The sequence below is a fragment of the Zosterops lateralis genome, assembly GCF_965231275.1.
Source record: "Zosterops lateralis genome assembly, chromosome: 7".
NCBI classification, from domain to species: Eukaryota; Metazoa; Chordata; class Aves; order Passeriformes; family Zosteropidae; genus Zosterops; species Zosterops lateralis.
In genome coordinates, this window is record NC_139767.1 from 35590299 (window position 1) to 35603335 (window position 13037).

General features: G+C 40.3%; 1 long non-coding RNA gene across 3 annotated transcripts; it reads left to right on the forward strand.

The window, feature by feature from the left end:
- Positions 1–497: 497 nt before the first annotated feature.
- On the forward strand, positions 498–12609 carry LOC310911591. 3 transcript variants are annotated; one of them, XR_014590564.1, is made up of 4 exons: positions 498–578; positions 1433–1907; positions 2547–2706; positions 7965–12609. It is a non-coding gene; the product is annotated as an uncharacterized lncRNA (long non-coding RNA). The 3 variants fall into 3 exon arrangements; XR_014590565.1 differs by having other exon boundaries at positions 8573–12609; XR_014590566.1 differs by having other exon boundaries at positions 8878–12609.
- The last annotated feature ends 428 nt before the right edge of the window (positions 12610–13037 follow it).

The window sequence follows — 13037 nt, forward strand, 5'->3', positions numbered from 1 at the left end:
CTTAAGAGGAGGAGGAGAGCAGTTCTGTTTCCTGAAGGCAGCACTCCAGATCAAGCAGCTCTTTGTGGAAATGTTCAAAAACAACCCAAACCACCTCATCCTGGGTTAAAGATGAGCTCCAGTACCTGGGGCTGGATGGGAGGTCAAAGGAGGAGCACTGGGGGACATAAGTAGATGCTGAGGCTGTGCTGGAGCTGTGAGATAGACCTGTTGTGTCAAAGGTAAGAGTTTATATTTTCTCCTAAGAAAGGAAAATGTTCAGAAAATAATCCCTAATGGAATTTGTGAAGCGTTTGCTGAGCTTTAATTTCATCCTGGATACACTGCTACACCCTTTGTTTCTCTTTGCTGTTCTTTTGTTTAAAGTAACTTCCAGAAGTCACACATTTCTGACCCAGAAATACAAGAATTTCACAGTCTCTCAGGAAACCTCTGAAGGGAGATTTTCTGGGAATGAAGCCTCTTGCCCATTTGTTTACCACAGAGGGAGCCCAGGAGAAGGACAAAGTGCTGGAGTGAAGGAGGTGGGACAGAGGTCACTGCAGGAACTTGCTGTTTCTGGAAGTTTCTGTTTTGAGGTATGTGCTGACTTTAGACAGGTAAGTCACCATGGATTAGTAGAACTTTTTATCAGATATTTTTCCTATCTTAATTGCTACAGGTGAATGAGCATGTAAATGAATGCTGGAGGTACTTCTTGTCTTTGTAAGTGTGGACTGTACAGATAAATGAATCTACATATTTATATGTGTCCTTATCAGTCTTGATACTTTGCTTGTTAATGTGGTAGTGTCATCTAAGTTCTGTCATACTTTGTTCAGGACAGATTCATTAACTGTTCTTTCTGCCCTGGCAAAAGAGAACCTGTTTCAGTGGGGTAAATCCAGAATAAATCCCTTGATCAAGGGAATCCGGTTCTTTTGCCATTCCTGCTTAAAAATACTGGGAAATGCTTATACTCACAGAAAAATGAGGTCTCTGACACTGAAAAATGCAGTGAATTTATATGGTACAGTAGGAGCACATTGAGTTGTATGTTTGCACAAATTATTTTCAGTGTTCTAAAATCCTGGAATTGTAGAATGGTTTGGGTTCAAGTCATCTCAAAGATTTTGTTCTATCCCCTGCCATGAGCAGGGAAAACTCCCACTCATCCCAGGTTGCTCCAAGCCCCATCCAACCTGGCCTTGGACATTTTCAGGGATCCAGGAGCGGTTTCTCTGGGCACCCTGTGCCAGGACCTCACCACCCTCACAGGTAAGAATTTCTTCCTAATTTCTAATCTAACCGTGCCCTCCATCAGTGATGTATTTCTTCTTCACAGTGTACTAAGTCTGCTGGAGGTTTTAGACACATTTAAATTGTGCATAATTGAATCCTCAAAAAACATGCAGAGATTTTCTCCATTTCCTGTTTTATTGTTTTCATGAAGGTTTATCATATCTCCATACATCCAACATTCAAATATCCCTCAGGAAGGGAATGCTGAACCCTGGTTGAGAGTCTGGAGGTCTCTGCAGTGGTTTTACACAAGTTGTCCAGAAAAAGGACAAAGTCTCCTGCTTGAGAATTTGTGGCATGAAGGTCTGAGTAAGAGGAACTGTACTTTCCATTGCATCACTGATGTTTCAGTCCAGAGCTTTCCCACATCTCATAAGCTGCTTCGAGCTTGTGCAGTTCACAGAGTGGAAAAAAAAAGGAATTGAAGAAGCAAAAATAAATATTAAAGCACGCAAGAATTAAACATCACCTATTCAAATAGCAATTATGCCGTTGAAAACAAGATCACCACACCTGTACAAGAAAAGACAACCAAGCCTAAAACATCTGTTTGGATCCACCTGCCAAGCACCTGTTCCCCTGTTTCAATGCCATTTGATTGCTGGAGATGTAGAGGCTCTTGTGAGGTAATGAGTGATTTTACATTATGCATGATTGAAAACAGGTGTTCTAATGCTGTACAATTCTATGCATGAATAATTCAGTTTGTTTAGAGCAAGATCTTTAAAAGAAATATGGTCTTTATTTTTTTTTTTTTTTTTTTTTTTTTTTTTTATAAATATTAAGGTTATTCTCTGTAATGTATGGTGGCTGGTCTTTTCAGCAGGCTCACTGATGACCATTTTTGTATAATTTTATGGGTAGGAAATAACACCGTGAAAGGTAAAAAAAAAAAATAATTATACCTAAAGCACATAAGCAATGAAAATTGAAAGCTTTCTTTAGCAAGGAGGGGGGAAAAAAAAAACCTGTCAGTGTTCTAAGGGAGAAAGCCAGATGACTTTTGGCAAAGCCTGCTTCTCACCACTAACAAAACAGCCCAAGAGCTTAATTATAGAGAGGGGTGAATGTGCCTCAGGGATAAGTAAGTAGCTAGTCCATCTCTTGGTCCGAATTCCAGCTGAGTCTGAATACGTTTAAGAATTTGGGTTATTTTTCTCTCTCTCTCTCTCTTCTTTTCCTCATGATTATAGAAAAGTTTCTTGCACACAGTTGTATGCTTTGTGCTGATGGAAGATGCTGCAGACTCAGGTCTTTATCCACAGACCAGTTTCCATGCTGGGACTGCAGGATAAATCAGCCCAGGCTCCTCATCATGGAGAATTCAGCAGCTGCTTGGGATCATCTCCCAAAAATGAAGGAGACGTGGAAGTCAAACTGAGAGGTGCAGCAAAGCCTGCAGCATCCCCTCTGCCTCTTCCCAAGGTAAGAATGTTTTGAGCTGGGAGGAGATGAACTGGAGCAGCCAAAGGTTTTCCTGCCACAAGGTGTGTCTGCTCTTTCCTTGTTCCCTGAGCCAGGGATGTAATTTAGTTCAGCAGTTGTAGTTTAGCATCAAGGTTAGTGTCTGTTGTGGTGTTAGTTTTTGTTATGGGAGTCTCCTGTGGTGGGCAATGAGGAATCTTGGTGAGAGTGAAGGGAGTGGAAAAACTGAGAGTGGACAGAAGATTTCAGACTTCCCAGATCCTCCTGTTCACTTGCCGTTGATGTGGCAATGAAGTGGGAAAAGAGTAAAAGAGAAGAATGAAAGTGAAGTTATTGATTTGAAAGGAGGAATGAACAAACGTCTCCCTCAGGTGCTGGATGCCCCATCCCTGGAAACATCCCAGGGCAGTTTGGGCAGAGCTCTGAGCAACATGGTCAAGGTGAAGGTGCCCCTGTTCCATACAGGGGGATTGGACTGGGTGGCCTTTGAAGGTCCCTTCTAACCCAAACCATTCCATGATCCTAGCAAAGAAAAGAGGCTGAAAGTCATTATTAAAGCTGCTGTAGTTCCCTGTCTTAACTTAAAATGCACCATGGTGCAAAAACACCAATTTTTTTGGTTGCTCATCTATTACCTGAACACTGATTTGCATCAGTGGTTGTAGAGAATGCTGTAATAAACCTCAACACATTCTGGGGGTTCAGGAAATAGAAGAAGGAAAATTCAAGAATCTAAAACATCCAGGTGTGACCCAGGACCACACTGGGTAAACAGGAGCAGCTCAAACTGTGGCTCACACTGCTCAGGGGACATCAGACCAGGGGTCCCTCAGGCCCTAAAAGCAAAGATTCTGCGGTCAAAGCTGCCTAAGCTGCAGACATTCAGGGGTTTAGCTGAAGTGGGTCTGTAATCTTTCAGTATTTTATATACAATAAGTTACAGGAGACTGTAAATTAGAGTTTATAATACCCTATCCATTCAGCTACTGACAAAGTATCTAAGGTAATCTGACCTGCTTCACAGACCACGAGAAAAATCCTCATGTAAAGTGAAAAAGATGAATTACAGAGAGGTAGAGAAATTTGTCTCAACTCAGATATTGGGTTAATTCCCACGTCAGGCAAAAGCATGTTTCACCAGGCTTTACTTGAATAAAGTTGGGGAGGTTTAATAGATGCAGCCCTAGAGGGCATAGAATAAACTCTGCTCCCTTGAAGCCAATGACCAAAATGCCACCAAAAACATGGGTAGGAATCAAAGTGAAGGGAATGAGGGAAGAGATCTCTGAGAGAAGAAAAACAGCAAGAACAAAATACTGTAGGGAAAAAAAAGTTGTTTTGGTTTTTTTTTTTTTTTCTGAAATGATAAAAAAGAGGATCACATCCTAGTACTCTGAGTTCCTGTAATAAGGACAGCTTTTTCTTTTCACTGGGAGTTATTCTCCCCTTTAATAATAAGAAAATAACTTAAATTTCATCTTTATAATGTGTTGGATGAGGGGGGAAATGAAAAGGGGTGATGTTGTGTCCGTTGGGGTTGAAGGTGCCTGGACTCCTGAGGGTTTATCTGTACTGGTGCAGATGATGGAAACTCACAGGTCCCACTGGGCAGCTGTGAGAAAGGCAGGACATTCCTGCTCCTTCCTGACTCCTTCCCACTAGAGTTTGCAATCATGAGAGATACTGAAGGCTTCCTTCAGACTGGTGGAGGAATTTCCTGTGGATCTACAGCTCTTTCCCTGCCCCCCTTCCCCTTTCCCAGTAACAGCTGGTTTATAGAACACCTTATCTAATTGTTTTAAAATTAATGTTAGGGGGTATTTTCTGTTTTCTGCTTTAAATCCAGCTCCCAGAAACACATCCTTCTCTTACCCCTGCCACATATCCTTTGTAGCAGTAAGAGAACCTCCAGTAGTTCCTCTACCACTTTCTTAACTATTTCCATTCCCTTTCTGGGTGCTGAAGTGACCCACTTGTCCTTGCAGTTGAATCCTGCAAGAGCAAAGTGTGTCTTGGTCATGTTCTGTGGGCCAGGAAAGAAAGTTTGGCTTTCTGCCTTCATTCCTTTACTGCATGGTGCCAGAAGGAAACAGTTTTCCAGAAACACGTCCCAGAGAAAACCATCAGAGTTTCTCTTTGGAAGGATACCTGTGTGATCGAGGGCTGTTAGGAGGCTTCCAATGAAAGATGAATGTGGAGCTCCCTGATATCTGTGTTGGATGTGGAAACATTTAGTTTCTGAAACCTTTTGGGGGACTCAGATGGAAGCTGTTCCATAAATCAAAAGTGTGTATTTACCTTTTCTATATACACCTCCTGTGATTTATTAGGTAGCTGTTTCTTGTCATTGTTATGCTCCAAATTATTTGACTTTGGTTTCCTTTCAAGAATTAAGCAGGCTATGATGAATCATGGAATCACAGAATGGTTTGAGTTAGAGAGGACCTTACAGCTCATTTGTTCCACACCCCTGCCGTGGGCAGGGACACCTTCCTCTAGCCCAGGCTGCTCCAAGCCCCATCCAACCTGGCCTTGGACACTTCCAGGGATCCAGGGACAGCCACAGCTTCTCTAGACAAAGTTCCAGGGTCTCAGCATCCTCACAAGGAAGAATTTCTTCCTAGTCTCTAATCTAGATCTTCCTTTCTTCAATATAAAACCAGTTCCCCTGATCTTGTCACTACAGGCCCTTGCAAGAAGTCACTCTGCAACCTTCTGTATGTCCCTTTTATGTATTGGAATGCTGCTGTGAATACACAGGAACTTTTCCTTTGATACTAGGAGATCTGTACCCCTAATATCTCTGTTGCTACAGCAGAGGTGACAGAACAAGGTCCTTTTTCTAGGTACCAGTAGCCTCATTTCCCAAACCAGTAGTTCACCCCTTCTTACCCACAGTTAAAACCCTGTTGAAACTGCCAAGGGTTGTTTCCACCTCTTTAATTTAGTTCGTCAAACGAAACCCTTCACTTCTTTGTATGCAGAGGCTGCTGCGGCCTGGATCTCATCTTGTCTTCTAGTAACATCTTCCAGATTTGTTTTAAACTGATTAGGCACTGCTGAGGAATCAGCTTCTCTCCCCCGGACAGTACAAAGCCAAGTGTTGACAGAGCTGGCTCGTGGCCATCGGCTCCGCGGTGACGCAGCATCGCATCTTTTGACAGCCTCCATTTCGTTTGGGGCACCCTGCAACATTCACACACCCTGAAGAATTAAAATAAAATAAATTGCAGAGTGACAGGAGACTGAAATAGAAAAAAAAGAGAAGCGTCGGCTTGACCAGGGAGTTGCTTTAATTAAAGGATTTATTCTATAGGCTGGAGCAGGGAATCGGAAAGTTATTTCTGCTGTTTGAATTTTGGTTTTGAGAAACAGGAGATTATCCTTTTTATTGGGCTGTGGAGAGAAATTATGGGGAATGAGCTGAGTGATTTTAAAATTTTCTCAGTAGGGGTAGGAAAGGAGGGAAATACTTGTCCTTCCTTAACAAAATAGCTTCCATTGCAATTTAGAAACAAGGACACGAATTTCTGGGTCCCATCTCAACACAGGGATGTATTTAAGTCATATCCTATAAATATATATATATATAATATATATATATTTTTCCACCATCTAGATTCGTTTCTGGATGGAAATCACCCTGCCTTTGAGAATGAGGAGAAAATACACAAGGTCACAGTAACAAATACTCTTTCTGGGATTCATTTGTCCCTAAAGGTTAATAAAGCTCATCAAGAAGTACATTGAAAAGAAGCAAAGTTATCTCTAGCATTTGAGTCTTCTCATCACAGTGTCCTAAGAGATGTCCTGTGGTTTGACACATAATTAATATGTTTATTTATCTTAGCTTGCATTTTTAACATCCATCACCATAATAGCCAAATATAAACATTTCATCCTGTTTTGTAAAGAGCCTATGGTCCATTTTATTGCAACAGTCACTTTCCCAGCTCCCACCAGTGACACGGAGAAGATGCCTGAAAAAAAAAACCCCACCAAATCCCTGAAACTTTCTCATCACTTTTGCTGGAAGCTGTTATGTTTACAAACTTGTGGAAAATGTGCCTCTTTTGCCTCCTTTGAGTGTCATGGGAACACAAGCTGAGATCTGATCCAGTAGCACTGCTCGGGGCTGCCTGGTGCTTCTCGGGGGTCTCGTAATCCACCCACGAGGTTGTTCCAGAGTCCAGCTTAAAGTTACATTCTCTTTGCCAGCATCCAAGATCCCAAACAATTTTGCAGTTAACCTGGCTAGAGTATCAGAATCTGACAATTTTTTTAGACAAAGAAAGCTAATATTTTTATTTTTTCATGCTAAAGCATTGCAATGCCCTCACTACTCTCATTTTAACTTTTGGGATGACCAAGGAATGTTTGTTAGAATTATTGGCTTTAGTTTATGCTGTTTGTATCTCACTTTTTATAGACTTGACTGGTCAGGTAATTTCCACAGTATTGTTTTTGGCTCCTTAACTGGGTCCTCTCCAAATTTGCAAAGTGCTTCTACAGAGATAATGGGGCACATTCCAGCATCCTGTGAAATGTCAGCTGAAAATCCAGTGTTAGATGTGTGGAGATAACCTGGGTACAGTTGCCAGATGCTGTAATTTCTTGCTTGGGAGTACCAAACACCCTGAAGTTACCAAGGCACTTCTGCCAAAAGAAGGAAAGGAAATGTAAAGGAGAAAATAAGGAGATTGAGGAAAGAAAAGTGTCCAAACACTGCAGTTTGATGCTTAAAATGTGGGGTTTGCCTCTATTTCCTTATAGGAGAAGCAAATGCAGCACCATTGTTTATTCCAAAGATTGATAAGGTAGTTGATGTGAGTAACAAACTCCCATTGTGAAAAGTATTAAACAATTTTTTGAGGAAATCCATAAATCTAATCAAGAAAAGAAAAAGAATACAAATGTAACTCTTATTTGAGTCCAATCAGCTGAGAAAAGCACGATGATACAAACAGACTCATCAATTGAAATTGCAAATGGCAAATAATGGTTTTTGAAAAACAGTTTTATTATATAATGCATTTTTAATGTGCAAGGATACTTTTTGAAAAGGGACCCACTGGCATAAGCAGGTCTCAGAGGTGTTTGATTTGGGTTATGTAACCTTCTGGGAAGGTTGGACGAAAGATCTTCATAGGTCCCTTCCAACCCTAATTATTCTCCTTTGAGGATATTTGAGAAAGTTATTCCTGAATGTCCAGAGATCTCCCTGCTTTTCATTATCTTTTTTTTTTTTTCTTAACGAGGGCCAGAACCGTGTGCATGATTTTGTGTGATGGATTCACACGGGAGGTATTCTGGAACTGGCCAAGGACACAGCATTTACAAGAAAGTCCTGACAAGCATCCAAAAGCCTTTGAGAAGCTTCCATCTTAGATGACCCCATGGAATGTGAGAGAGCTTTCTTTTAGGGGAATGGCATCTCCTGGCCAGAGTCACATCCAGAAATCCTGCTGTGCTTAACCCGTTCTTGAAATGCCCAGTGCATCGAATTTAAGGGCGGAGGTAGAAATAACACACTCGTGTTTTCTCAAGGAAGGTGCCAGGAGAGTCCTCAAGCTCTTACTCTGATATCTTTTTCTACTCACAGAACTACCTCTCTCGTAAATAGGCTCTCTGTGAAGATCAGTTGGATATTTGAGCCCCTCATCCTGGAAAAATCAGAAGAATTTGGGTTATCTTCCTCACTGACATAAAAATAGCTCCAGTTAATGGCATTTGGAAAGCCTATAGTTATGAACACAGTCTTCCACTTGTCAAGGGGGCAAAGTTTATAATTTTGGGTAGAAATCATGTGGAAGTTAGCTGGTTCATCAGGGCTTTTTCTTTTTTTTTTTGCCTTTTTTTGGATTAGTTCAAAATCAAAAGTCAAAGTGAAACTCGGGGGATGTGAACCCGCTTGAATCCAAACCAAGAGAGCAATGTGCCAGATCTCCCATGAACCAGAAAACCACTGGGTTCTCACAGTCCTCATCCAAACAAAAATGCACAAATATAAATCAAATATCCTCTTGTGCTCCTCACAGCTTTCACGGAAACAAGGCAGAATATTAAAAAAAGATCTGCTCAGTTTTGCTGCAGCAGCTACCAGAATATCCTGTGATCGTTCGATAGCTGGCAGCTAATATCCTGATCTATTCTCTCTCCTCGGTAATCCAGCCCTTTCCAGCTCCCACTCGAGGTTGGCATGCACAGCACAACCCCTCAGCATCTTCCTCGGTTGTACAATTTCACAGGGAAGACTCTGCACAATTCACAGTCCTTTACATCCCTGCTCCAGGAGCCAAGGAGGGAGACAGATTTGCAATTATATGAAAAAAAACTGCAAGCAGCCTGATCAGTACAAAGACAGGACGCTTAACCGGTCTATGGCAAGCTGGAGTGCTGAGAAAATATTTAATGACATTTTTTCCCCTTGTTTGAGAACAAACCCCGGCTCCTAAATGAGAGAAGAGGAAAAAATAAATAATAATAAAAAAAAATCAATGTTTTTCAGTGCCGTCACTCATCGTGCACCAAACAGTTTCTGAAGACATAAAAAAAGGAAAAGTGCTGGTCATGGAAGAACAGCAAAGGTTTCTTTTGTAACTAAGACACACTTGTTTGCAATAACATGTGTGCTTTTAAATGCTGCCAAGTTGCTGAGGCTATCTCTCCTAAAGGCAATCTTTAAATATGTAAGTGTTAAAAAAAACAAGGTAATGTTCAAGAAATGTTAAAGTTTTAAAAAAAAAATAAAATAAAAGTTTGATCAGATGGTTAAAATCCAGTCAAACCAAAGACAACCTGTTTATGACCTTTCTATGCTAAAAGCTAAAAATGTCATTTTTTTTTTTTCCTTGCAAGATTAATTGCCATCACTTTGGGAGTAGTGAGCTGGACATTATTATATGATGTCAATTAATGATTAAAAAAAAGGTGGTTTGCAAATGTAGCGCCACAGTCCCTGGTGCATTACATCATTCCTGAAAGATCTTAACACGTGATAAGCAAAGAACACTTTAACCTAAAAGTCTGAGTGTTACAACCTCGTTTTTGCTGTAACACCCTGTGCACAACCTTTTGGCCAGTTGCAATAAAACGAAGAAGTCAAAAGGAAAAGGAGAAATAACCTCTTAGAAGGAGGAGACACCCTCCTGTCCTGCTGCCTGAGTGTTGATGCCACGGAATGAGTCACGTTGGAAAATTTGGTGTTGATGTGAGCTTGTGCACTGTTCTGAGCAAGTTCTGTCATCCAGACCTCCTGCTCTGGTCACAGGCTTGCTGTGATCCAGGTGTCATTCCCGGGATAATGCAGTTATCTCTGCCAGAGACTTGGAAATGTCACCTGCTGAACAAAACCCACTCTTGCCCAGGCTCTGCTCTCCCCCATGGGGAAACAACAACCATTATGAGCCTTATCCAATTCACTGGATTATTTAGGATTATTAATTAGTTTTACCTTCATTTCACGTCTCCTCCCATCAGAACCTTCCTTTGCAGCGAGTCTGATTTCTTCGTCAGTGCCACACACAACCCGACCCATTTTCCTAGGAGCTCTTCTCCACTTTTATCATCCAAAGGCTGCCGAGGCTCCTTTGTAAACGAACGGCACGCATTTAAAATACCTTTGTAATAATAAATACCACATGAACATATGTATCAAGCAAAGGATTTCAATTTTGATGACACTTGCTTCTCAAGAACAGACATTCTGAGAGAAAAAAACGTTGCCAGCCCCAAATTGATTGACATTTGTTTACTTAACTCTCTCTTCTTGAAAGTCTGCACACCTATTTCAACCTTGAACAGTTTCCAACTGTGGTATACTGGAACATTTTTTCATTTATTAAGTTCAGTGTTGCCAACCCAAACAAAGAGTAATCAGTGATGATCCAAGCAGACCAAGCTGTCTAGCACCATACAATGTATCTGCATGCTAATTTTCAAATTCCCTCACATTTCCAGAGAACTAATGGGATCATTTTCATTCTGTTACAGCAACTCAACAGTTACTGAATCACCATCTGTGTTTTCGTTAACCTGAATCAGATATAAATTCTGTTATTGCAAGGTAGAGCAGCTTGTTTAATGATTCTTAATCTTTTCTTTAATTAAATCATGCAGCCAACCTGAAAAATCTATCTTAATGCAAATTAGGAGCTTTTTTGGCATTCGCTTACAGTAATGCACTAATAAGGTTAATTTATGAAGGTTCTCTTCCAGTCTGTACAGATGATATTTGTTCGCTGCATATTTTTAGCATATTGTCCCTTTTTGTAATATTTAAAAAAATAATAATAAAAAAATGCTTATTTTCCCCGGCACAAAAGAGGGAGGCTGCGATCTGCTTATTGTTTATTAGAAAGTTAGAGCACAGAAAATGAAAATCAGCCTCTCCCTTCTGCGAGTATCAGGCTATGAGGATGCAAAGGCACAATTCGGGAGCCTATTGAATTAAAGGGCTTTGGCCGAGCACTTTCCTGCCTTTGGCTGCTGGAGATCAGGTCCCTGCTCTGATAATCATCTTGAAGATATCAGGGGAGATAGTTTGCCTAAAAACCTCCTTTTTTTTTTTTTTTTTTTTTTTTAATTTATTTTATTTTTTTTTCCTCGTAGGTGTGAATGAATAGTTTAAAGAGTAAATAATTCTTGTGAAATAAGCCCGAATACATTTCTCAGTTGCACAATTGCTTCAGCTCTGGGCTCTGATGATCTCAGTCAAGAAAATCTCTGTCTTTGTGAGCATTCCTCCCAACTACAAAATGACTTGAAATCTGTTCAAGTTGCTGAGTAAAGAGTAAGCTTTTTTTTTTTTTTAAATACTTTTTTCAAGTTTTTTTTTTCAACACCCACTAGTAAATGGGGACAGAGACTGTGAATTTCGACACACGGTCTTTGCTATTTAATTAAAATCACAGAGGCAGGCTGGACAGTTTTCAGCAAAGACATTTTTTTGCACCGGGAGGCTGCAGACTCCTAAAATCAGACATTCTTTTCATAGAAATTTTTCTGTTTGGACTAGGGATGATTTATTTTAATTTATTTTATTTTTCAGTTCTAGTAAAGGACTCCGCACCTCAGTTTGAAGATGTAGAATTCATTTCTCCTTGGCAAGAGGATTGCCCAAGCTGAGCAGGGCAGGCTGGTGGGAAGGGGAGATCCATCCCAACCCTTTCTTTTACCCTCATTCAGTCTTATCCCATCTCCTTTTCCCTTTCCTTTTTCCCTTTCCCTTTTCCCTTTCCCTCTTCCCAGCTGGACTCACTCCATGCCTGACTCTTTTAACTCTTTACACAAAACCTGAAGGTTTTGCCCAAGGATAAAGGAACTCAGGGAAGATGTGAAACTTTGTCTTTAATCAAATCAAAAAGCACCATGGAACAGATTTGGGATGGATGATTGAGGGGAACCTTCCTACAAGTTCCCTGGAAAAAATATTTCACACTATCCATGGAATGATTCCTGGCTTTTTAAGGATTCTGGTATGGCTGTTCTGCTCTGATTTTAGGAATTATTTTTTTTTTTCTTTGCCCATGCTCACGTGGGGTTTTTGCACCCATGGAATTTAAGAATGGGAGTTTTTCATCTTCCTTTCCCCCTCCCTTCATTTTGGAAAACTGTCTTCCAGACGTTGGTAGTTTTTCTCTGTAATATTAGCACAGCAAGAGTGACAAGTAATTGTTTTCCTCCCCATTTAATTGTACCTATGTGTTCTTAAGTCTATTACATGCTTCGCTTCATGCTTCACCCACTTTTAAAACATGCACATAAATGAGTATCAGCAGAAGACTATTTTAATACAAGCCCAGGGTCTTGTACAACAGCTTCTCTAAAGGCTGCCTATATAAAAATTAAAAATAGAAAAACCTCAAAAAAAAAAAAAAAAAAAAAAAAAAATCTAAAAGAAAATTACTGATTCCAAATTCTGGGCTTTTTCCTAGGGAAAAATATAGACAGATCTTTTTTCTCTCCTTTTTCAGCAACACTTAAAACTATCTGCCACATTCCTTGGTTCCTTTAACAGTGAGAGAAAATTAATATCTTTCAATTTCATCATAAAAAGTGATATTAGGTCAATCTAGTGTGTCTTTTTCTCATCTGTTTTCTCTTAATTTTATTGTTTTCTCTGCATTCGAATCATTTCCCTGCACTTCTCAGAAGGGTGACCAATCTCTAGGGGACAAATGCTTGACAGTGGCAAATCGAATTACAGCATTTTCTCAGGTATTAGAGAAACATTGCTCAAATAACTGAATTATTAAACTGCCTCCAAATGAAAGTTCTCCATAAGGAACCCCAAAAATCAGAAGCTGAGCTGTTCAATCATAAAGATTTTT